The sequence below is a fragment of the Drosophila takahashii genome, chromosome 3L (assembly GCF_030179915.1).
Source record: "Drosophila takahashii strain IR98-3 E-12201 chromosome 3L, DtakHiC1v2, whole genome shotgun sequence".
In the NCBI taxonomy this organism is placed as follows: domain Eukaryota; kingdom Metazoa; phylum Arthropoda; class Insecta; order Diptera; family Drosophilidae; genus Drosophila; species Drosophila takahashii.
In genome coordinates this window covers 21,653,823-21,678,699 of record NC_091680.1, presented here as the reverse complement: position 1 = coordinate 21,678,699, position 24,877 = coordinate 21,653,823, and the positions used below count along the sequence as shown (strand labels likewise).

Here is a 24,877-nt window from a genome sequence, read left to right as displayed (position 1 = left end):
CTCCCGGCCCGACGATAAAATTTTAGCACCTAGGCGAACGGCAAGTAAACTCAAGCAAACATTGTCTCTGGTTTTATGCATTTTCCATAACGACATTCTGTGGCCGAACGGCAACGAACAATGGCCAAAACAACACTTGACTTGGGCTGTCATTCAAAGTGACAGCACCTCCCCCATTTGCCGCCCAAATGGGCCACAAAATGTGCAACCGGAGTCTATTTTCACAATTCCCATGTTTATTTAGCCACGCACGAAGCCGTTCGAGGAGAGAGGTCCTGCGAGTGAATGTATCTTACGGTTTGCTTTGGCATCAAGTGCAAGGTAAATAGGAGATATTTTACGCAAATTCATCGAGTGTTTGCCCAGGGGACGTGGAGGATGGAGGGGTGGGTCCTGAGCAAATGGCATTTATTGTGATTTGCATTTTAACGCTTAGATGCGTTTTTTGTGCAATTGCATTTCAAATTGGTCATTGCCCTGCGCCAATTCTGGTGTGAAGACTATTCAAAACAAATATATATAAAACGGTAAAATAAATATTTTACAATCTGTAATTTAATTTTAATAAGATTTTTCAATATTTTTTTACAATTTGGAAAAATTAAATAATTTTAAAAAAATTTTCTCTGTTTTATAATTTTAAATAGATTTCTTACACTTACTATGTTTATTGTAAGCTAGTTTAATTTTAAAAGCACTTTGCGAAATATTTAATTTATTTTTTGTTTGCAATTTTCAGGCTTAAAGAGCTCCTGATGAAGTCCAGTCCCTTAAAACTCATGTTAATTAAATTTATTGACTGTTCCACAGCCTTTGTCTCAATTTGTACGCAAATTAACCAAAGTATTTTTTTAAAAACACACTGTTGCGAACAAAAAACAAGAAGAGCAAATTAATATATCAATATACAAAGTGTATTGAGTGCAATTTCAATCAAATTGAAAAGAGATTCCCCGCTGCGAGGGCTGCCAGACGCAAACCGACACGACTGCCACCCAAATTGACATGTTTCGGAGCGAGCATATTGTATTTCATATGGAATTCACCTCCCGCTTTTATTCAGCTGGCCACCAAAAAAATGTAAAAGAAAATGCTCAAACGAAATCAGTTGAAAAGCAGGAAAATCTGCTTGGAGTTGTGCGTTTTTTCCCTCCTGCTGATCCTGCTGCCGCTTGTCGCATGCAACAAATTGTTTCAATTAACTAAATTAAATTTACACTCCTGCAGCTTCCATGTCGACAGAACAACAATGGCCATTGAATGCATTTGCCTCGAACGTGACATGACACTGACAGATGCAAAAGGAAGCCAAGGACCTGGCTCGGCAGCCCCCCAAAAATTAAGCCCGAGATATCGGATGCGAAAAATATATAGCCCACGTGTGTGCGCCGAGGAGGCAGATGAAAATGGCAAACATCCTGCAACACGGGGGCCCGACATGCAAATTTATAAAAATTAACTGTCCCAAGTAGGCGCATTCCGAGTTGGAACAAAGTAACGTACACTTGAAAAAATAAGTGCATGGTATGACAGAAATAAAAGAAGAGTTTAAAAAGATAAGTGGTTTTTTATATCGGTGTGCTAAAAAATGGTAATCCCATAATTTTTTGTTATAAAAATTGGAAAATTGGAAATTCTGTGTACTACGAACCTTTTATGATCTTATGAAATTAATAAGATATTTAATAAATTAAAAAAAGTTTCTACCAAAGATGTCGTTTTAACTAGTTGATATCCAAATCGTAAAACATTTTTTTAATTTGTTGAAAATTGAAAATAAAGTTGTTTGTATACCGAAAAAACCAAGTCTAAAACGGTAATTTTTTTTATATATCATTCACGTTTTGCCAATTATCTTCAAACTATCTTCAAGTTTAACTAAAACAAACATCCGTTATCTAGTCCCCCTCTTAAATGCTATTAAACGAAAAACCAATACAAAAATAATTACAAGAATCCACTTACTCAACTTTCAATCAATTTTCTGGCAGTGTTTAACTTTCCAATACCCTTCCGCCTTCGACATTGTTGCAGTGGCATCAACACGGCAACATTGTTCGTCAATATCAATTATGCGTTCAAATGAATATTGAAGTGTAGCCGCATGCCAGGCCCACTCCTCCCCCTCACTGCTCACCCGTCGCCACCCTGTACATCACCGCCCTCCCGAAAACACCACAAAAGCCACCGCTTCACTCCCACGCAACTGAAAAGAGGGCGGAGAGGGGGGGGGCCGAGGCGGCTCATCAAGCATTGCTGGCGAAAAATTGGCAATTGTACAAAAGTGTTAACATGGCGCCGCATCCTGAACAGACTGACCACAGGACACAGGACTCTTGGACACATCCATCAATGCCAGCAGATTTAATCGCCATTTAAATTGTACGAAGGGAGCACACTGGAAAAAATTTGTATAAAGCATTTTTTGTTTGATTTATGTTTGGCAATTGAAAAGAATTTTCCAAAGGGGTTCAGAATTAAAAAAAAGGCGCTTAGATCAAAAGGTAAAACTATTTTTAAATCATCTTAAATCCTTTTCATTAATATATAAAAAATTCAATTGATTCCAAAATATTATAGGTATGTTTTATTTTTTATTTTAAAACGAATATTGTTTTCAGTGCACTAGAAACGAAATGAGAATGGACACCGAGTGCCCTGGACAGCATTTACTTAAGCGTGTTATCGGCGTAAAATAAATCTCGATGGAACGGTCAAGGAGGAAACTCGGCCCACTGCAACCGCTCTTCGTATCTGTTTTAGTGTTTTCCAATCAGGGAAACCCGAAAGGACATTGGTCACGTGTCAGCCGCTGGTCAGTTGTATTCTGGCCTGGTCAGTTGAGTGTGACGTGCGTCACATAATTGCAATAAATTAGAAATTGTCAGGCGGCATTTGAAACAATGTGTGTATGCTCCCCCTATGGTCACCCCTTGACCAAAGCCCCTCTCCGCCCGCGAACAGCCCCTGGAATAGAGTTAAATCTTTGCAGTGGCCAAACAATTTGCGCTCTACAAATTTGCCTTAACGCACCGCCAACGCGGGTTCGGTTGCATTTACCTCGGCAAACAAATTTGGTAGCACACGCAGAACGGCAAAATATTTGCCCAAGTCAACCCAGGGACAAACTGGGTACTAAAAATTAATGCAGCACGGAAAGCGAAGGAATGGTGACACCAGGAATCGCGGGAAATTAAGACGCACTGAATGGAAATTCAAGGAAAAAATATTCTCGATTTAATTCGCTTCAAAAATTCCCTTTATTATAATAGTATAAAAAGTACATATACAAAATAATACTAAAAAAAAGCAACAACTATAAAATTGTATGCTAAAAAATTACAATCTTAACAGTTAAAAAATTATATTCTCTGTATTTCAAAATAAATCTACCACTTTAAGTAATCTTAAACCTGTGTCAAATATTTCCATAGAACGAATATACCCAAAATTATTTTTTGTATCAATTACAGAAAAAAATTAAATCGGAACACAAAAGGCAAATCCGAGGAAGTTGTACAAATAAAATTTTATGATTTTCCTGCAAGTGCACGGCAGTGGAAGGAAATTAATCCCGAAAGACAATGAGCATAGCGACTTAACATCGGCTTAACATATTTCACGTTGTACCGGAGGAGAGTGGGCCACGCCCATAATTCTAACCAGAGCGGAAGTGCCAGGCAAATGGGGCGCGCCAATAACAGTAAAAACCAATTGCCAATCGTTAGTTTTTATAAGACTTTTTCCTTCCGAGTCGGCCTCTTTTTTTCGGTTTTCTTTTGCGTAGTTGGAAAGTTGATGGAATCGTCAAAGGAAAATTCATTTTCACTTGACCGAGGGCTACACAAAATGTCTGCCTTGATTCTTCCTTCCCCCATGAAAAATCAAAGTCAATCACCGGCAACAGATTTGGTCAAAACGGAAATGTGTCGCAATGAAGTTGTGGGTGGTCCTTGGACTCTTGGCCAAATTAGACTTGGACAAGTTGCTTGTTGTCCTAGGAGACTGACTTGAATGGATTTTTTCTTGATGCGTCATTTGGGACTTTAATGAGTTCTAAAGGAAAAATCGGAATAAATGATATAACATAAATAAATGTTAAAGCGAACCTTTAACTTTTGTTGCTCCAAAAAAATCTCATTTATCCAATAACTTTCACCGATTAAAAACTTTACCTATCCGTACCAATAAAATAGTAACCAATTTCACTCACAGTAACAAAACGAAATCAATCAACAATTATCCATTTATGATTATAAAATTACCAATAACAGACAAAACCGCAGAGAACAAAACCAGGCAAACGTAATGGGAGCAAATTGAAAAGCAAGCATGAAAAATGAAAAACAAAAAGGGCAATATCCCAACTGAAACCGAATCGAAATGAAAGACAGCACGGAGATTATGCTCCATTAACATAAAACCGCAAAAGCGAATCACGAGATCAATTAAAGGCCTCACAGCTAGCCGCGTTATCGATAACTAATGGATCACAGTGGCAAGACAGTTATCAAAATGTTAATGATTTCCAATCACAGCCGCAACGATCCGACCCGAATTGTAATTTTTCGTCATGCCGGAGGGAAACTCTTTGACAGGGGTCCCATGCACTATGGGGCATTTGACCACTTTGGTTGGCCAAAACCCATTTTTTAAAAGTCGTTAAAACAAAAAATGTTGTTTGGGGATGTGTTAACAAAAGACCATTTAACAATGTTACGTTTACAGAAATCCGATAGAGGTCGCCTCTGTTAAGGTAGGAGCTGTTAAATCAGCTGTTCGATATGCAATTATCGAGCTGTTGAATTTCGACTTTTTGCTTGCAGTTTTAAAGTGCTTTAAATTTGAGTTTTTAAGCAATCTAAGTAAACTTTTTGGATTGGATTTAAAGGATTATGCTATTTACTAAGTATTTGTGTGGTTCGACGACAAAAATGAGACGGTTTTTTCTTACAAATGAGTGTTAAAGGGAGTGGTCTAACAAGTACATTTTTGTAAGAAAACTAATTTTCAAATGGAGCAACAAAGTGAGTCCAGCGGAGTCCACTTCTGGAACCAATTGGGATTTGTAGATTATTTAATTGTTGTTAAAATGTATATGGTCAGAATCGCCACTTATTGCCACTTTTTCTGTAATTTAATTTTTTAGACCATAACCTCAAATTTCACAAACTCCTATCGTTTGCAGTGGTGGCTAAGGAAGTAAGGACTTTCGTGACTTTAAATTATTATCAAAATATAGTAGAAATACATAGCTTTGTAATTGACTAACTTAAGTGGACTTTAGCGGCTTTAAAACGAAAGTTCCGCTACAACTTGAACAAAAAGTCGTACAAATGTAAAGTAAATTCTTTCATTTGCCCCTTTGTTTGAGAACTTTGGGATATAGTCGTCCGATTTGTACAAAACTGTTAATATTGTTTTAAAAACTTACATAATTGCTATTTCTAAAGTTATGTGCATTTATCTCCAAAAACAGCAAAGTTAATTTGATCGTTTCTATGGCAGCTATATGATATAGTTTTCCGATCCGGATGATTATCATATATAATATGCGGGGGGATAAGAAATGGCGACTGGTAAAGTTTCAAGTCAATATCTTTTGAAATGACCGAGTTATTAATTTCGGCCAACAAAAGTGGTCAAATGCCCCATAGTGCCATGTCTTGGGCTCGGTTCGGATTTGGTCTCGCCTGGTGTCACATGTCAATTTGTGGAAGACTTCAGGACACTGAGAAAATGTGGGATATCTTTATCAAAATAATTGTATTTGGCTTAGAAAATCTATATCTATATCAATTTGATACATTATTTAGTTTTCTACATTTTCTGATTTTATAATTTTGGGGGTAACTCTTAAATCTTTTGTTAATTATTTAGAGTCCTTAAAAGTATAATGTTATAGCAATAAAAAGCAATTTAATACATAAATAATGAAATAAAAAAGACTTTGAATTATTAAACATTAAACGGTGAAAATATTTAATATTACAATTACTATAAAATTTTGTTTTATAAATTTTCATAAAAATGGTATACTGGTAAGTACATTTCGGAAGTCCTTCTCATAGAATTTTTTTTAGTGCACTTCCTCAAGGCGACACAGCTTTCTGATGGTCTGACAGGCAGACAGAATCCCCGAAAACGAACTGCACCGCCCAATGTGTTAAAACCAACCATTAATATTAATAGTCTTGTGCGTGCTGTACGTGACTTTTCCACCGAACCCTTTCTTCGGCGGCGAATCTTTGGCAAAACCTCCTTTCTTATCGTTTGATTTGTAGACATTTTATTGCTTTATTGATGCGTTCTTATCAAAAGCGCAGCGTTTTGTTTGATGGATTGTTTTCGGGAACTTGCCCACCTTGAGACCTCTTCTCAATCCGAATTCCATTCCCCCTGGGCATAAATCGTCAGCATTTTTATGCTGGTAGCTAGACCTCCATCACCGCGCACGCAATTCGCCTTGGGAAACTTTTTCCTTTGTCAAATTTCCAAATATTTTTCGATTTGATTGGCACTTACCACCAAGCGAAAGGGTGAACTCAACTGCAACGCAAAACGATTCGTTTTGTTGTGGGAAAATTGAGCGGGGAGTTTTTGTTTGAGTTTGTTTTGGGAATTCCATAACCTAATAGTATACAATTAAGGAGGATCAATAATTGGAAAAGGTACAACTTTCATTACAATATTTCATTAATAATATTGCTTTGAAAAGTTTTAATACGTAAAAGGTGTGATAATGTAAAAACATCGAAATATGTGTTTAAAAATGCAAAACCCAACTCCCAACAATTGTTGTTAAATTTTATGCATTCCTTACAAGGATTTATATTTACAAGTACTTATACATTATACAGGCACCAAAGCCTAGCAATAAATAACTAATTCTCACCGAAGGAATTTTCAAAAGTTTCGGAGAAAAATATTAAATTTTACGAGCTTAATTTGTGTACGTGCTTAGCTTAGTGGCAATGCAGAAGGAGATCCTCTCGATTGTCAATTATAGCGATTGAAAAGTGGCCAGCAACTTGAATAAACCAATTTTATTGATGGCCGTGCCGGCGAAATGAGGCTGAAACTAATCTCCTTAACAAGACCAGCATTAGAGGGCTAAAGAGCCCGGCATCGTCTGCGTCCATTCATATTTCAAAAGAGCCAACTTTGCGCGACTGGCTGAAAACCTTGCCCCGAATGGCGCCATTAAAGTTTACGATGCTTGGGGGCCGTAAAGTATGCAAAGCTATGCCCTGCTATTTTGTAATAAAGGGTATTCCGCAGACACTTCGCCCAAATGCCCGCCACTTGTGTTTGGGGCCATTGTTTTGGATTTGCTTGGCCTCCGACAACTTGCATCAGCTTCGACCGCTTTTTGTACTAGGGTTCCGAATCTATAAGTGCACTGGGAAGAAAGTTATCTAAATATTCCTTGAGGTTTCTTTACAGTAATATATCTTTAAGTAATATGTCTATCTTGTTCCTTAATTATTTGAATTAATATTATATTAATTGTATGTTTTTTTTCTTGTTCATTTTGAGATTTGTTAAATTTCTGGCTCTTACTAGGTTATTATTATAGCACTTTTATAAAAGTAATTATTATTTATTAAAAATTTCGGATAGAATCTCAATCCTTTAAAACTCCAAAATAAAAACAGATAGCCAACATTTAAAAAAATAATATCAATTCCATTGTTACAAAGTGTTTAATATAAACCAAGTCAGCAATTAAATTTGCATTTATTTTATTTCAAAAATGAAATTTTATTTAAATTGATAACATCTTTTTTTTAATATTATGTTGGCAAACTATTTGAAAGCTTTTGTAAAACTTACAAATTAATTAGCTACTTTTTTATTACAGTGTACATGCACAGATCCATCTGAGCCGTGTCTTGCCGCAAAATGTGTTGGCATAAAATCAACAAAAGTCATCAAAAGATATGCGCGCCTCCACGCCTCCAGTTGCAGTTTAGCTCCCTTTCTCATACTCATTCCCATTCTCAGCTTCAGTTTCGGTTGTGGCTGGCAAAACTTTGCATATTAAATGTCATTCGGTAAAGTGGAATTAAGGAAGCGCAGATCCAGGAAATGCTGAAGCCTGTCACAGCAAATTATGCTGAAGTGCGTCTGTCAGGATGCGTTGCGGATCCTGTGGCTCCACATCCTCCGGCTGGAGAGGACTTTTGGCTCCGCCATTGAGCCATAAATGAAAACTAAACAAGATTTTTGGCCAAAAGGAGAAGCGGAGAACACAAGTTGCTGCAAATTTTATGAGCTAATTTTAATGAAGTTGTCGAAAGGCCAGAGGAGGGTGTGGAATAACTGACGAGTTGATGAATGTCTACACGATGCAGACAAGTTTATAAATTATGCCAGAGTTAAGATAACGTTGAGAACGTCATTAAATAATTCAATGTTTTCGGAGATAATCAGATTTTGTGTGTGCTTTTTGCATAGTTTATTTTTTTTCAAAGGTAATAAGCTAAAAAATGAATATTGTGAAAACAATTCTATAAACTAAAAAATTCCAAAATCTTTCCTCATTAACCTTCAATCAAACACCTGTGAAGATTATTGTTAGGAATATCAATCTACCAACCTGTGATCTGGTAATAACCTTTGTCACGGCTATTAGCAAACCATTTGACCACACACTGGGATCCCGATCCAAGGATGCTCCCATTAGGAATCCGTCATTAGCGGCCACTTTGCAACGCTGTGAAATCGTATCAAATGTTTGAGAAAAGAAACACAGAATTTCATGCTCCATTAAATTATCATACGATTCCCATTTCAATAAGCATCCGAATCAGAGAAGAAATCTAATTAAATTAAAGCCAAATTGTTGGATTCGGAATCTGATCTCTACCCAAGAAGCTACCCATGCCCTTTGACCCTCTCCTTTTTTTGAACCGTGACGACTTCGATTTGAGTGTCAAATCAACATCATTATTCATTATCAAATACATTTCTCTCTTTCGCTTTTTGGGGTTTTGCGGTTAACGCAAACCGATGCCGAATTCACAGCTGGAATTATTTTTATTTTTCTGAAGGGGGTGAGACCTGCATTGAAGGGGGGTTATATTTAATTGAACTTTCCCCGGTCGAGGGGGTTAATATGTTCTAACAAAGCAATCAATACGAAGGGCATAATTAAATAAAACTAATGATGCCAATGACAGACAGCTCTGCCAAGGGGGCTAATGAATGGAAAGTAGAAAATAAACGGGAATGTTGGTGTTATTTATATAGGCTTCAGTTATGCGGCGATAAGTGGAAACTATTTAGAGATCGACTGGAAAATGAAATGATACCCTTTTGGTTTTTTAGTTTTATATACTTAGTAATAAATATGTATAGGCAAATACATAAAAAGAGGTCTGGCCTTTAGATCACACAGAATAAAAGTTTATGTGCAGTTTTTTTTATTTTATTTGATTGTTTGTACAAAAATAAACTTAAGGTGCTATTAATCTAATAATGACACATTACCCTAAACCTAAAATATATGCTTATTAAGTTTAATTCACAATCCAATGAAAGTGAGGCTCACATCGTCATTAGATTATACCTCCACCTTCTTTTAACCCCCAAATACTTGGATCTGGACCCAGACAGATTTTTATGTAGCGTAGCTAAACGTTAATTTATGAGTAGAGTTCCCTTCTCCGCCATCCAGACAATCGCATACGGGGAGGAGACTTTCACTGGAGTGCAGGCGGAATTAAAAAGAAATTAACACGCTTCCAAAAATGTCTGTTTTCTTTTCTCCAAGTGGGTGGATCGAGTGTGTGTAGCCAAGTGAATTTTACAGACGCCTTTTGGACTGGGCCTTTATCTAATTGAGTTTGTTCCTGTTTGTTTGGCTGGTTGCCGCCGTCTTAATTTTAATGCCCTCGTAAAAGCAGCGCAAAAATTGAGACCCATAAAACGTCCGACGAAACATTGAAAATTAAAATAAACACATAAAGAGCGACGCCGTGTCTCCTGATGCGATGTGATACGGCCGATAACAAGTGTAATACACATATGCATTCCTGATCCTGACTCTGACTCCACCCCCGATATGATCCGATCCGCCTTTCATTCGGGGAGTTAACCCTGCGCCTATAAATCAAACGAAGCGTGAAGCGCGTTTTATCCTGTGGAAGGAATCGAAACGGTGTTTCGTAATTTGCATGCAAGGAAAAGTTGTTAAAAATGATTTTAATGGCCGTACGCGTCACATTTTGTATGCTTGTAAAACTTTTACGAGTTATGCTTTCATTTCAGTAATTTATTTATAATTTTTGAAAATGTCTAGGGTTTATTATTATCTTTGTGGAATTTGTATATATCTATGTTAAATGGGGAAAAATAAAATAACTTTTGTTGAAAATTTACTTGAAAACTGAATAAAAAATTTTTTTTAATAACTGTGTTTATTAATAACAGTTCATTTTTTAATATTACAAAAAATTGTTAATCACGAAAAAGCATAATTGCTAACTGAGAAGTCAAAGTTAAGAAACAAGTAGATCAGCAGAAAAGTTCTCATTTTAAGTAGTCCGGAAAATACTTACAACTGCATATTCATAAAGTAAAAAACATATTTAATGCGAAACAAAAACAATTGGATATAGATATTAACAAGAGGTAAATAATAATAGCAGCAGAACACTATAGTGACAGCTATTACATTACCGTATCCAAAACAGTTTGAAGTTCTTTTTTAGAAGTTTTTATTCTATTTGTAATAAAAATACAAGAACCAGGTTATTAAATAAATATATATTCAAAAAAATTAACTGTTTAATATTTAGAATTAAATCTTCCTTTCCGTCATTTAAAATATCTTTAATAAAATATACCAAAAATACTCTAAACTAAAAGTCACATTTTATTTTAATTATTTTTAAAAATAGTTAAACACTATTTTTGTCCAGTTAAAATATTTTTTAAATTGCGGGAGAACTATTTTTAATTTGCTACGCAAATGTATAAATCACCTCTTCCATTACCCATTGTTTCGACTTCCCATTGGCGATGAGCCCAAGCAATCTACATTAACAAAGCAAACAAAACTACTCAAGCGACAACAAAAATATGTCATTTAGAAAATTATGAAATATCAACAGGGGAAGCCCCGAAGAAACACTTAGCAGTAAATGGAAAATTATATGGTGTGTGTTTGGAGAGCTGAGGATGATGATGACTTCCAGGGTAGGAAAACCAACAAACGGTAAAAAAAAGACAAACAAACATATGACAAGGCCATAAATTAGCCCGCATAGTGGCATCAGGTGGAAAAGCAATGATTGGGGGGCAGGAGTTTGGGTAAAAAACTCAAGGCTCAGGGCAAAGTGCGATGCGTCAGCTGGCCAAGAAACTAGCAACTAAAACGGGGGAGTTAGTGGGAGGACATGGAGATACATATTGGCGGGGGAAGCTGAAGGTCGGGGAAAGCAGTTGAGGTGGCTTGTTGTCAGGCCATAAAACAAAGTGCTGTCTACAAATAATTTGACTTATTCGTGCAGAACAAATCGTACGTCATTTGTTGGCATACTTAAACTTTTCAACTTGCCTGCATCTACACCGCAAAAAAGTATAATTTCTGTCATTTAGTGATTAATTTTTAAAAGAAAAGGTGTTTGTAACAATAGAAAGATAGATGTCTTGCTCTAAAATGACAATTTTACATTTTTTTTTTAAATTAATATTTATATTTGTTAATATTCCAAGAAAATAAAAAACTTTGAAAAAAATCGAAAAAACTCTATTTTTACTTTTGTAGATCTCTGTTAGTAATTGTTATAGCAATTTTAAGAACATTAAAAATTGTTTACTTAAAATTAAAATTAAATTTTTATACCCTTGCAGAGGGTATTATGATTTCAGTCAGAAGTTTGCAACGCAGTGAAGGAGACATTTCCGACCCCATAAAGTATATATATTCTTGATCAGCATCACAAGACGAGTCGATCTAGCCATGTCCGTCTGTCCGTCCGTCTGTCCGTCTGTCCGTCCGTCTGTCCGTCCGTTTCTACGCAAACTAGTCTCTCAGTTTTAAAGCTATCGGGATGAAACTTTCGTAAAAGTCGTATTTCTATTGCAGGTAGTATATATGTCGGAACCAACCGGATCGGACAACTATATCTTATAGCTCCCATAGGAAGGATAAAAAAAAAAAAAACGTAAAAAAATTCTAGCTCCGGCGTTTTTTGGAATTTTACCTTCTACTCTTGGGAATATTTTTTTTTATATATTTCTGAATTTCGGTTTTTTTGTTTTTTAAATCGGATCACTATATCATATAGCTGCCATAGGAACGGTCGAAAAATTAAATGGAAATTAATGGGAAAAAAATTATATCTTTGTTGGTTTTTATTATATTCCCTTCTACTCTGGGATATGACTATTTTTAAATATTTCTGAATTTCGATTTTAATTTTTAAAAGATCGAACTATTATATCATATAGCTGTGATAGAAACGATCGACAAATTAATGTGAAATAATAAGAAATTTAACATTTTTGTGATTTGTAAATTAATAGAATGATCTGCAAGGGTATATAAGCTTCGGCTTGCCGAAGCTAGCTTTCTTTCTTGTTTTTAATCATTTAATTAATTTACTCTTTAAATATTTTAAATGTTGCAATTCTGTTTTAAACCATAGAAATTATTAAATCAAAACTAATAATATTTAAAAACAAAATATTTAATAAATTGAAAATCTAATGGAGTACCTACCTATATATTTGTAATGGCAATATTTAAAGTTGATAATCACCTCTAATGGGAGTTTTCCTCTCTGTACAACATCACCCATTCCAGGACACCTACTCACCCATCCTCTTAAACAATTGCGCAATTAATGTTTTTGCACAGCGGAGAATTATGTTCGTGACAGTCGCAGACAAGAAGACGTCGATGAGATGGCATCGCCACCAGGTCTCGTCTCCTCCGATGATATGGATAGAGTCATAAACGTTGGCTTCAATTTCCAATTTCACGAGTTCCAAAGCATTTTACGGCTTTACACATGTGCCCCACGTCCACCCATTCCCCGTAAAGTGGTTGCAGTTGACAAGCCAAGTTTTATGGAGCTCACAGGCTCGACGAAATATCCGCGATGATGGGTTTCGCTTTTGCCAAAATGAAATCATAAATTCCGTAATTAATTTGCATATGCACTTCTCGCTCCACGGGGATATTTAATCATACTAAATTGGCATCATTTCTCAATTTTAATGGCCCACAAAGCGGGAATTTCGAATGGAAATTAAATTCGTAGATTGCCTCTAAACTAATGAGCGGCATAGAACACATTTAAAAGCACTATATGAGATCATTAAAATTGGGGAAATAACTCAACTTTTGTACTGGCATTTTAATTGCTGTCTCTGGAAAAGTTTTAAGGGCTTTTGAGGGGATGGGGCTTGAAAATGTAAAGTAATTAATTAAATCATAATATTACAAGGTATTTCAATATGTTGAAGTTTTTACTTATCAAAGGATTTGTATCCTATAGGATTTCATGTTCCTTTCCTAATAATAATTGTAAAGACAATCCACTAAGATTTTACCTAGTTAAAGCGTGAAAAATAAGAAAGATAATATACAAATACATTGTTATATTCGATACTTAGAATTATATAATGTTTGTTAATTGATTAAAATAAAAAGAATTGACATAAGAACTTAATTATATTTTTTAATTCTTCCGAAAGCGTTTTAAAGTTTACTTTTCTAAAACTTTCTAGGGCTCACAATTGACTTTAAATCTATTATATCCTTTATCCCCATCCCGTTGGATGTTTATGATTGTCAAACCCATTCCTGCTTCCTTGGCAGATCCGTGGACAGCACGTCAACAGTCACTTCAGACTACCGAAGCTGGTTTTATTGTTATTCATTAATTTTAATGTTTGTACAACCTGCGTACTGCGAGTGCCGGGCGAATTGAATTGAATTTCGAGTGGCCAAGTGCCAGAGTCTGGGCGGCCTGCGATAAAGCCAAAAGCCAAAAGAGCCAACACGGAGGGCCAATGAAGCTAAGTGCGGTTATGAACCCTTTTCGCATTTGGGCGGCAAACAAAGGATCCGGCAAATGGGCGAGCAAATGGAGCCACCTCTGGTTCCCCGTAACATTTGCGTAATGAAAGTGTGAGCTCGGAGCCGAGGAGGAAAGTTCAATAAACCCTTGAACAAAGTGCACTCAGAAAAATTCAAAAATCCTTTATATATTATTAGTTTCAAAGGCCACAAGATAACTAAATTAAAAATATTTTAAGTCTCTTAAATTTATAATTAAAAAATGATTATAAATATAATAAATTATTTTTAAAACATATGATAACAGTAATACGAAGTCTTTCTTTTAGTGTGGAGTAACAAAGCTGCAGGATAACAAAACAATAATAATCCACCCAAAATTGATGCGCAACAAACATGCGAAAGGAAATCGAGGGCAATTAAAAAGCATAAAAAATGTCTGTTTATTATTAGAACTAATGCCGAATGACAATCGTCCATAATGACATCCCTCCGCCCGCATTTCGGATGGTTTTGGGTACAGTTGCGTCCCACCTGAACATATGCCATTTGGGCATTGAGTTGTCAACACAGAGTCCCGAATACCCAATACCTGTATCAATGTCCGATTCAGACCAGCCTCACACTCCCTCACCCATCGTATCTTCCCTCTAGAAGGACTCATCCCTCAGAGCATCCGAACATATGTGCGTGAGGGCGTTAAACTTGCCCGATCCCAAAAACGCAACCATGTAATTTGTTATCCAACAATTTATAATTGCATCAGCAGACAACACGCACATGCCAACCCAGAAACGGGGGGAAAACAAGATGACTTCGAGTCAAAATTATTATGAAGTAAACATTGGGCTATATTTGGACTACACTCGTGTCCTAAGTGGGCAGACTTCTGACTCCGACTTTGGATTATTCCCCCCTCGCCATGGCAAACTGTCCGATACAATTTTATGCTATGCTTAACATTTTGAACATTTTTCGGTTTTTGGTTTTTGTGGTTCCTTGTTCTTTCCCCCATTCCCATTTCTAATTTAATTTTTCCCTTCACAGAGAGTAGAGTAAGTTTTAGTTGATTTATGAATTTTTAAATCAATTTGACAAGATACTTTTCAGTTGGATAGAAAGGTTTTGGAGTAGGAGTCATTTTATTGAAAAATATTTGTCTCATTTATTATCCGTAATGAGATTATGGCGATGTTTGGGTCAATTTTATGCTTTTAGTGAGCAGTATTTTCCTTAATTGAATAATATGGATTGTAAAGGAAGGTAAATGAAAGATTTCCCATTACATAAAGGACCATTGAAAGTTGAAAGTATTTGTAGTAATCATTTTATTTTCTAGAGTACTTATTCAAATAAAAAAGCTCAAATGGAAGTCCGATTTGCCATACCTAAAAGAAATAATTCCAAAATTTGTTCTGTCTAATTTTCTGTTTCCAAATATTCCCACAAAAAGTTATAGCTTTTATTTAAAATTCGTCATAAGAATGGCCAAAAGACTTTTGACATTTAGAAGTTCTGACAGCCATTGAAAATCTTGTACATCCCTCAAAAATAGTCTTTCATAGTTTCCCCTCCTAAATTTTCAGGCTTAATCGCTACTTAAAAATTGTTTATAAAAATCGAAGCACAAGTATCAAAATAATTCCAGGGCGTGACGAAACATGTTGAAATGTAACAACTTGCTACCCGCCCGCCTGATCGACAGCAACTTGTGCGGATAGGAAACTCCGGGACATGGACACGTTTTTCTACTCGCCGGGCGTCGCTCTTTTGACAACTCAAGTGACGTATTACTCAATGGGTCTCTGCCTTTGGTTACGCCTGACAAAAAAAATTTAAAAAACTCCCCCACCACCAGAGGAACTACCAGTACCACCACCACCTTCCATCATCAATCTCAAACAAAAATGTTTGATAAATCTCGGTTGCAGTTTCCGTTGCGGGTAAGTTTAAAATGTCGAAATGCCCTTTCGCTTTTCAACTGCGATTACGAGAACTTGATGGAGGAGCGTTGGTCAGGAATTTCATGGGAAAGTGTTATAATTTAAATGGGAGAGGCATAGTAATTGATTCGCAGTTTTGATTTGATTGGGGGAATCTTTGGAACTGGTGGGAACGGGTTGGTTTCGCTTCGGGAAGAGAACGCATAGTTTAGTGGCGTTGAGATATTTGAAATTGATTTAAAGGTTTTTAATTGGTTGAAAGTGATTGAGTAGAGGATTTGGTAAAAATATGCAGTAAAGGAAAAATTGTTTTAGGTCTTTACACATTATTGACGATTTTTAAGATTACAATATTCATTAATTTTTTATTTATAATTTTTATATTTATTTTTTTAACAAATAGTTATTTTAAGTAAATTTGTACAAGTAATAGCAATAATAATGAAAATTTAAGAACTACTTATAATTACTTGAATAATTAATAACTAAAAATAAATTAGAGATTCTTGAGATTGTAAAGCTTGTTTTTATACATTTTAAAGTTTAATAAATAAGTTAATTTACACTTATATTAAATATCCCTTAAGCCCTTTTCATTAACGCAAGCAATTACTCCAAGTCTCATTCGGTTTTCACATTGAACCCAATCTTTTTAAAGAAAATTCCCAGACCCGCCATTTCTTGCTGCCACCCTCATCAAACGTTATGAACCCAACTCACCTCGCTGGGCAAAACTAATTACAAAGCTGGACCACAAAAAGCATCGTGGCCAGAAAGCAGAGTCGGAGGCGGGCCAAAAAATGGTTAGCTCTGTTCGCTGTTTTTGTCAAGCGTGCAAAAATGTCAGCAAGTAAAAGGCAAAACCAGAGACCCCAAAAACAGAAAACAGAGCCCTGTAAACTGAAAACCCAACGAAACCACTCGACATGTCAACTCGAATGGAAAGTCGATGGGATGGGGGATCGAGGAGTTGGCAAACTTTTTGGCGAGTGACATGAAAAGGACATGTCACACCGTATGCGCACATTAAGTGTAGCCACAATTTATCAAGCCGCATAAATCTAAATCGAGTCTGGGTTATGCCAGTCCAAGCCAGTCGCATCAAAAAGTCAAAAAGCTAATTTGCATTTAAAAGGACCCGAAAGGGACGCCACAACAATGCTGCCATGCAAACGGATACTCGAATGTGTATATATATTTTCAGCCATATATTCAATTTAATAAGCCAAGATAAATGAAGGGAAACCTGTGTTGAGCAGACTGAGACGGCGACTCCCGACTTGTCAGACGTATCCTTCCTTATTTGCATAGTTTTCGTTGGAGCCCTGGCCATTTCCCTCCCTTTACCCATCCATCCACTCGTCCTTTCCCCCCGTCTGTCAATATGCCACATGTGTGCATTTGTGCACATGGTGTGCACTTCATCAAATCGTCTTCGTTCTGCTCCTGGCTTGGGTCCTCGTCCTGTTTCTGATCCTTGTCCCCAGTCGATAAGCGATTTCTGGCTGAGTTGAGCTCGTATCGCTTACAGCGAAAATGGGAAAAGTTAAATTACTTTTGCTTATTTTGGTTTAGATTTTGCCAAGATATTAGCCTTTACAATCGCACATTTTTTGAATATTTTTTAGCAGGTATCTTTGGGAAACTTTGACCAACTAATCGGTTTGATTTCAAATTTCATCGTATAAAATGTTTAAAATAATTAATATTTTATTAATATTTATTCGTCCAGTTGTTATATAAGTTGATTTAATTTCATCATTTACTTATATTGAAAATTTTCCGTTGACCAAATAATTTATTAAACACCTACTTATTATTCTTTTTTAATACGTATTTATTTAAATTTTTGTATTTCAATATCAATTACTTTTTAATTTTCTTATAAATACGTTTTTAATCTGATAGGAAAACTAGAAATATGCCTCATTTCCAAAAAAATATAAAAAGATTTGCCAGTAAGAACATTTTTAAAATACTATATTTAGTCCCGTTTTCTCGTCCGCATGTTAAATTTAAAGTAGCTTTAAACTCAGAATTCCTATACGTTTTCAGGATTATATCCGTACTTTAAGTTTAACATGCGGGCTAGAAAACGGCCATTAAGATTCTATTTTATCACTAAAGGCAAACTTTAATATTACCCACATACTTTTCTTATTAATTTCTTACCATTCCAGTTATCCCACCCATCGCACACAAATACTTTGTTTGGGTCTCTGAGTCTATCGCATTGGCAAAATTAGCCCATAATCAAATAAGTTAACGAGGAGTAACCAAACTGACAATTGGCGCATATAATTGCAGTTTGGTCCGTCTGCTCTTCGCTTGTCGTGTACCGCAAATACAACAAATCAACAATCAGCAAATTTTCAAACCTAATTACATCACTGAGTCTGGCCTGTGAAGCCCCCAAACCGAAGGTCCTTCCTGGAAATCACAGTTCCGGGTCCCTGAAGTCTGCGGTCGCAGTTCGAATTCACCGGAGCGTGTCGCAAATGGCAGCCAATAGAGCAGAAAGCACAACTCAAGTGGCCACTGGACGTCGGACACTCTCCGGAGCGCAGGACATCGGGGTCCTTTGGCCCTAAGAAAACCACTGAGGCGTAAACTCAGTTTCGTAGGCGTCGCCCAAGACAAAATTGAGTCATTTCTGAAGCGCTGGCAATTTGATTTTTCAATTGCTGCTAATTAGCCTCAAAAGTCTCTAAACTATTGACAACTTGTCAAGCATGGAAAAAGACCGTCAATTGGAATAGATAATGACAGCTGATAATCGATGGCTGTGGATTGGGAATGTGGACTGGGGATGAACAGTGGCGGATCCAGGATTTGTTTGGGAGGGTTTTTGAAACAAATTTATTATGTCATACTTTTTGAATACCATATTCATTTTTACCTTTCACCTGAGTGGGGGGAATATATTCCACGCATGAGTCTACGCATCGGACGTTAGTCAACTTTAATTTTAAATTTGCAAAAATAATAGACAAATTGCATAAATAAATGTATTGTTTTATTGATAATATATACATATATATTTTTGGTTTGTTTATCGTATGGCCTAGTACTCACTTCAATCGAAAAGCCTACGAAATGAAAATCTCCATACAAAATTTTGATCACGAAATTTTCCGCCTGTCATTTTTGTATGGAAATTTTCGTTTCGTTGCCTTTTTGATTGAAGTGAGTACTAGGCATAAGCTGAAAAAAATTATAAATTTAAAATATAATTTCTCCTTTTTGAAATTAAATATTCAATTTTATTCACTTCATCAAACATTTTTTAGTAAAGTAAAACTGAAACCCTTTTATTTATTTTATTTTTTGTATTTTGGAGTTAGATTCACCGTATTCACATTTAATTTTTCCCCTCTATGCCTGAGCTTTAGAAAATGCTCTTAAAGTTACCCCGTTTTTCCTTTTTCCAGCAACCCCTTCTAGCTTTTAGTATAAAAGCCCCGAGCCTAGTTAATGGACACAGAAGCCTATTAGCAACTTTATTCCGCAGTGCCATTGCACCTTGCTGTCAATGGTTTTTGTATTTTTTCCTGCACTTTTATGTTGCTGGCCGTTTTCCTTCTTTGTTTTTGCTAAAAGCGGGTAAAAGTCCGTGCGAATGACAGCTGTCAGTGGCGCTTTTGCAATCAACGAGTGCCTGTCAAACTGACAGCCTGTTGCTCGACTCTCCTCCAATTTTCCAGAGCCTTTTGCCTCAGGAATTTTTCCGTTCGTTTCAATTTGCAGAGAAACTTTTTCTTGCCTTCGACTTGGCACTTAATTTGCACGTGTTTTTGTCTTCACACATACGGTCAAACGCCTACATACAAAATGCGTTTGGATTGGGGAACAAAAATATTAGGGAGGGTACTCCCCTGGTATTCGCCCCACCAAGTGCAAAATGCAACAAATGTCATTAAAAACGTGGCATAAAAATATATTTTATGCGTTTTCCGCATCTCGGTTGCACTTCTGCTCCTCACTTCATTCGATTTTATGCTGCTGAGGAAAGTTTGCTCACTCATTTCCCTTTCCTCCTCACTGTGCTCATTTTATGCTGCATCGCATCGCGGATATAAAATAAAAACACTCCGAAGTGGTTGTCTATTGAGACTTATTGATATCCTGTAAATTACAGATTTTGTACATTTTTCTAAAGGTATTTTAAAATTAATTAAAGATAGCATTGGGAACGAAATGGAAATGAATAGAAGAACAAATATACATATCTAAATAATTTGTAAAGGTATAAGAGGGTATTAAATAGTAGGTATACAAAACTTTTATCTAGTTTATAATTTAATGAATTTTTCTTTAAAAAATTTCCAGGCACAGAATACTTTTTAAAGGTTCCCCAACAACTTAAAGTTATCTTTCCAATTTTTATTGGATATTATAACTTTTTAATAATTTATTATTATTATTATGAAAATAAATATTTTAGTTGTGGACTATAAGCTTAGAATATACCCCAAAACTTTACTCGTACCTCGCAAAAAAATAGAAAGAACGCAGAATGGCATTTCGCATGCGTTTTCGAGATTGCGACTGCTGGATTTCTGAAGGTTGAGGCGGTTGATGAGGATGGGAATGAGGTTGAGGTTACTCGGCACCGAGGTTGAATGACCTAGGACAATAGATTTATGCTTGGGGTAGTTGTTCCATCTTGATTCCGATGCCAACTGCCCGCTGTGCTGATTAAGGGCGTTTTGCCATCTTAAAGAAGGGTTATTATGGGTTATGGTCTGTGGGCTATGGGAGTGTGGGTCTGTCCCGTTTCGATTGCTTCATTAAAAGCGGTTCCGTTTCAAGGGGCCGACTGTACTGAGGACCAATTTCCAGGCAATTTGCAAGCAATTTGATGGGCCAACCTGGCGCTCGAGCTTCTCCTAATGAGCCAAGAAATTCCCAAGTAACAATGCCCCAAAGTGAAATGCCAAAATGGTACGGATTCGACACATCTGCCAACGACTTTCGGTCTGCTAGCCGAATGCATATATTCGTATTCCCAAAAGCACATTAGGGCCAAGACGAGCCAGGAGCTGCAGTTCTACTTGGCTTCGCTCGTCTCTGCTTCTCTGTGCATATTAAATATAACACAAAATGCATATTAAATGGCATAAGCCACAAGCAACGAAAGGTGCATTTGGCCAAAATCCTCCGGGATGGCTTAGCCACTAAAACCTTTAAGACTTGACGGAAACGCTACGGTGTTGTAAAATTTTACAAGTCAACTAGTTTGGTGGTTTTCCATTCTTCATTTCCCGAAATGGGATACGTGAGCATCCGAGTCGAGTTAGCTGAGCTGAGTTTATGAACCCCCGAAGATCCCGGGCTTAAGATGATATTCCTGGCGTATCGAGTGGATTAACTTTTTTAACTGTTGTGCGGGAGACTTCAATTTTGTTAAAGCTTCCATAAAGGTAAAGGGAAATAAATTGAATTGTCTCTGAAGTTTCATTACTGCACTGGTAAATAAATTAATAATGAGTAAAAGTAATTAATTAAGAAAAATAAAAAAAAAGAAAATGACAGAATAATTTTTAAATATTTATTTATTAATTTATTAGTTACTTATTGAATTATTTATTTTATTATTTAAAATTTCTTTTAATTGCAGTGCATTGCAATCATCAAATGAACTTTTCGGCCTTTTGCAGCTTATCAGTCTGAGGTCTCGTCAGTATCCTCTGATTGCACTTGCAGCTCATTAAAATCCGGGTCTCAGTCTCATTTGGACGAATCAAGGAAAAACGCATTAAAAAGGACCAACAAGGACACTCGCGCAGAGACAAAAGCGGAGCCAAAGGGTTGGAGATAGGAGGGAAAAGTGCCCTTTGCACATTTGTGCGTAATGATTTTCCATTAACGTAAATTTGAATTAACATCGAGTGGCATCAGGAGCAGAGAAAACGTAATTACAACACGTTCACTTCCATTTCCACAACAAAAATCTCCTACACCGCCGACAGATTCATTTGATAAATGCCAAATGACATTAACTGCATAAACCTGTGAGTCCTGCCCGAATGCCAAAACCGGAAGGTTGGAGGCTCCTCCGGACGAGCCTGCTGTTTATGGTAATTATTTATTTGCCACAGCCGTTGCCATTTTGTTGGACTTTTCATCATCGGCTATTAACATAAAATTTTATTATAATTTCACTGTTCTTTTTCGGTTGTCACGTCGTTTGTTTGGCCACTGTTATTGCTTTGTCTGTTTTGCATTGCACTTTCCAAAATGTTGTCGATGGATAATGAAAATGTAATTGAGAGTTGTAAGTCTCACTAGCTGGCAAAAAAGTTTCGATTATATAGTCGACAATACACCCAACAGACACTTTATATGAAACAATGATCAATTTGATATTATGTGGTATCAATTTTAACTTGATATGCGAATTGAGAGAATTAGTTCTTCTCGCTCCTACTCAAGTAATTTAAGTCGCCATTTTCGCTTATTGGCTTATCTCCGAGCGAGATAAATAGGCAAAAGAATATTATTTAATATCAATGCGTTATGCGATATGCGTTTAAATACCAGAAACTTACCATACTCATATCGACCACCCTGCGTTTTTTTTGTGTGTAGTATATAGTTTGGTATGCCTTGATATAAACAACCAGTTACTTATAATTGAAAAATCATAATTATTCATAGGAACCCCCTACCAAAACCTTTCCTCCAATTTTACCCATTGACTCTTCAAGCGAATTTCCTCTGCCATTTTCCGCAATTAAACACAAACAACCTGGATAAGTTCCTAATGCTAAAAGCTGGTAGTCTTCCGCCACCCGTTTTAACCACTCCGCATTCCGTCTAAATAAAATCCACACCGTCTAATTAAACAAAAGCTCGAGAAGTCGAGGTGTAACCAGCATAAATGAACATTAACTTGAAAATAATAAAAGTGAAGTAGCTGTAGGACGCCTTGGCTCGAATTTCATGGCATAATAAATGGCTCGCAGACCAAAGCGAAAACTTTTCCTCCTCGCCGAGTGATGAAGTAATGAAAGCGCTGGAAGAAAAATTACAATTCACGAGCGCAGCGCAGTTATGAACTTTTTCACGGTGCTAAATAATGCACACGAAAGTGCTCAGCCAGTCAGGGGTTAAGGAATTGGTTGGGGCAGCAGTTCTTCATTAACTTCTCCAGTGCCGCCAGATGATGATGATGAATTTTGTATAAAATGCTTAAATACCTGCAATTTAACTTTTGTCGGGTGTCGTCCATCTCCCCGCGATTCGCGGCTTAGCCCCCTTAGTCCCTTAACCCCACGAGGGAGGGGGTCTCTCGAAAGGAGCCAGTCTCGTCCAGGACATTTCAATATGCAGCTCCGCGTGTTTCCTTTAATTTAAATTGACTTCTCTTGGGAAGGACACGGCGATTCCCAGCGGATTTTTTCGGAGCTCGCCAGTCGGGTCAGAAACTAATCAAAAAGCTATAAAAACTTTTTCATGTAGTGTTTGTGAAGATTTTAGAGAGGATGAAAAAGGGGGAGATTTTTCCATGTACTTAAACTATTTTTATATTTTTTAAGATGGGGCAAATTATTTTTTTTTATTTTTTAAATTGATTATTGAATTTTAGTAAAATTTAACATGCATATATTAAATACTTATAGGAAATGAAAATGGCTTTCAAAATTCTTATAAAGGGAACTTTAATATCGTAATCAAGGTTTAACTAGGTCTTGGTGAGTTTAAAATTTCTTATATATTAAAGAGTATTTTCTTCACAGATTTAAATCAAACTTACAGCAATTACAAGAAATTTTCTCACATTTGCCAGCTACTTGCCTTAAAGTTCAATATAATTTCCGAGCTGCACTTTGCAGCAACTGTCATTGCAATTGTGCATACAAGTACACATAATTAATTAAGGAGCTGACATATACCGCCTCCGGCATCCCTGCAATCCCTGCCAAGCCCCTCATTGTCCTTTTCTTCGCGCAGTCATCATCATTCTTTCCCATCCTTTTGCTAACTGAAATGTCAAAAATGCAAGTGACAAGTGTGAAAAAAGGACGAGCTGAAGAAAAACAAAAGCCAAATGAGGACACACATGGCCGTGGGGGCTGTGGTGGCTTTTCCGGCTGGGAAAGGAGGGCGAGTTTCCATTTTCTGAGGGGCTTTCCTTTGCCCTTTTCCCTTATGCCATTGTCTGCTTGAAGACGCAGCGCGTTCGTGCAAAGCAAAATAAATTGAAATTTTAAAATGTATGAAATTAATTTTTGGCGTCGGTGACTGGGCTAAAAAGTTCTCTCCAACGCCTCAGATGATATCACATGATTATTTATCTTTTACGCACACTTACACATCGCCCGACACATATGCAAAGGACGTGGGTCCTGGTCCTTTTCCATTTTCCACTCTCTAAGTCTCGTGTCCTGGGCCTGACACTTGCCAACACACTTTGTCAAGTTTTTAGTATGTTGTCAGCGATTTCCCACTCCCCGGCCAACACTTTTGCCTTTTTGTCTTAGCCCTTTTAAGCCATTTGTCAAACACTTGGCATGACGTCATGTGTGGGTGGAGTACAGAGAGGAGAGTAATTTTTTGAGATATCTTAGGGTATTTACCACTTCGATTTGGGCGGTGTTGGTCGCAAATTTACATATAGATTAGCAACAGCACAGACACACGAACGGACACTTGATGCGGGCCTTCAATGCACTTTGCTCAGCCCTCTACCGATTTTGATGACGATGACGATGTCTGCAGTGCATAAGTGGAAATCATTAAGTGCCCGGCCGCATCTTGTAAACCGGTGCGTAATCCTGCAGACCCATCCAAAACGGAGCATGCACTGAAAAAAATAAGAAAAATAGATTATAAAATCACACTTAAATATTCCATATATATATTTCTGTGTTATTTTTGTAATTTTTATCGT

At 36.6% G+C, this 24,877-nt stretch overlaps 1 long non-coding RNA gene across 2 annotated transcripts; it reads left to right on the top strand.

Annotated features, from left to right (window-relative positions):
* Nucleotides 1-11,055: 11,055 nt before the first annotated feature.
* On the top strand, nucleotides 11,056-24,100 carry LOC138913179 (uncharacterized). 2 transcript variants are annotated; one of them, XR_011418830.1, is made up of 6 exons: nucleotides 11,056-11,205; nucleotides 15,687-15,981; nucleotides 21,642-21,895; nucleotides 21,954-22,061; nucleotides 23,607-23,678; nucleotides 23,743-24,100. It is a non-coding gene; the product is annotated as an uncharacterized lncRNA (long non-coding RNA). The 2 variants fall into 2 exon arrangements; XR_011418831.1 differs by lacking the exon at nucleotides 15,687-15,981 and having other exon boundaries at nucleotides 21,602-21,895.
* The last annotated feature ends 777 nt before the right edge of the window (nucleotides 24,101-24,877 follow it).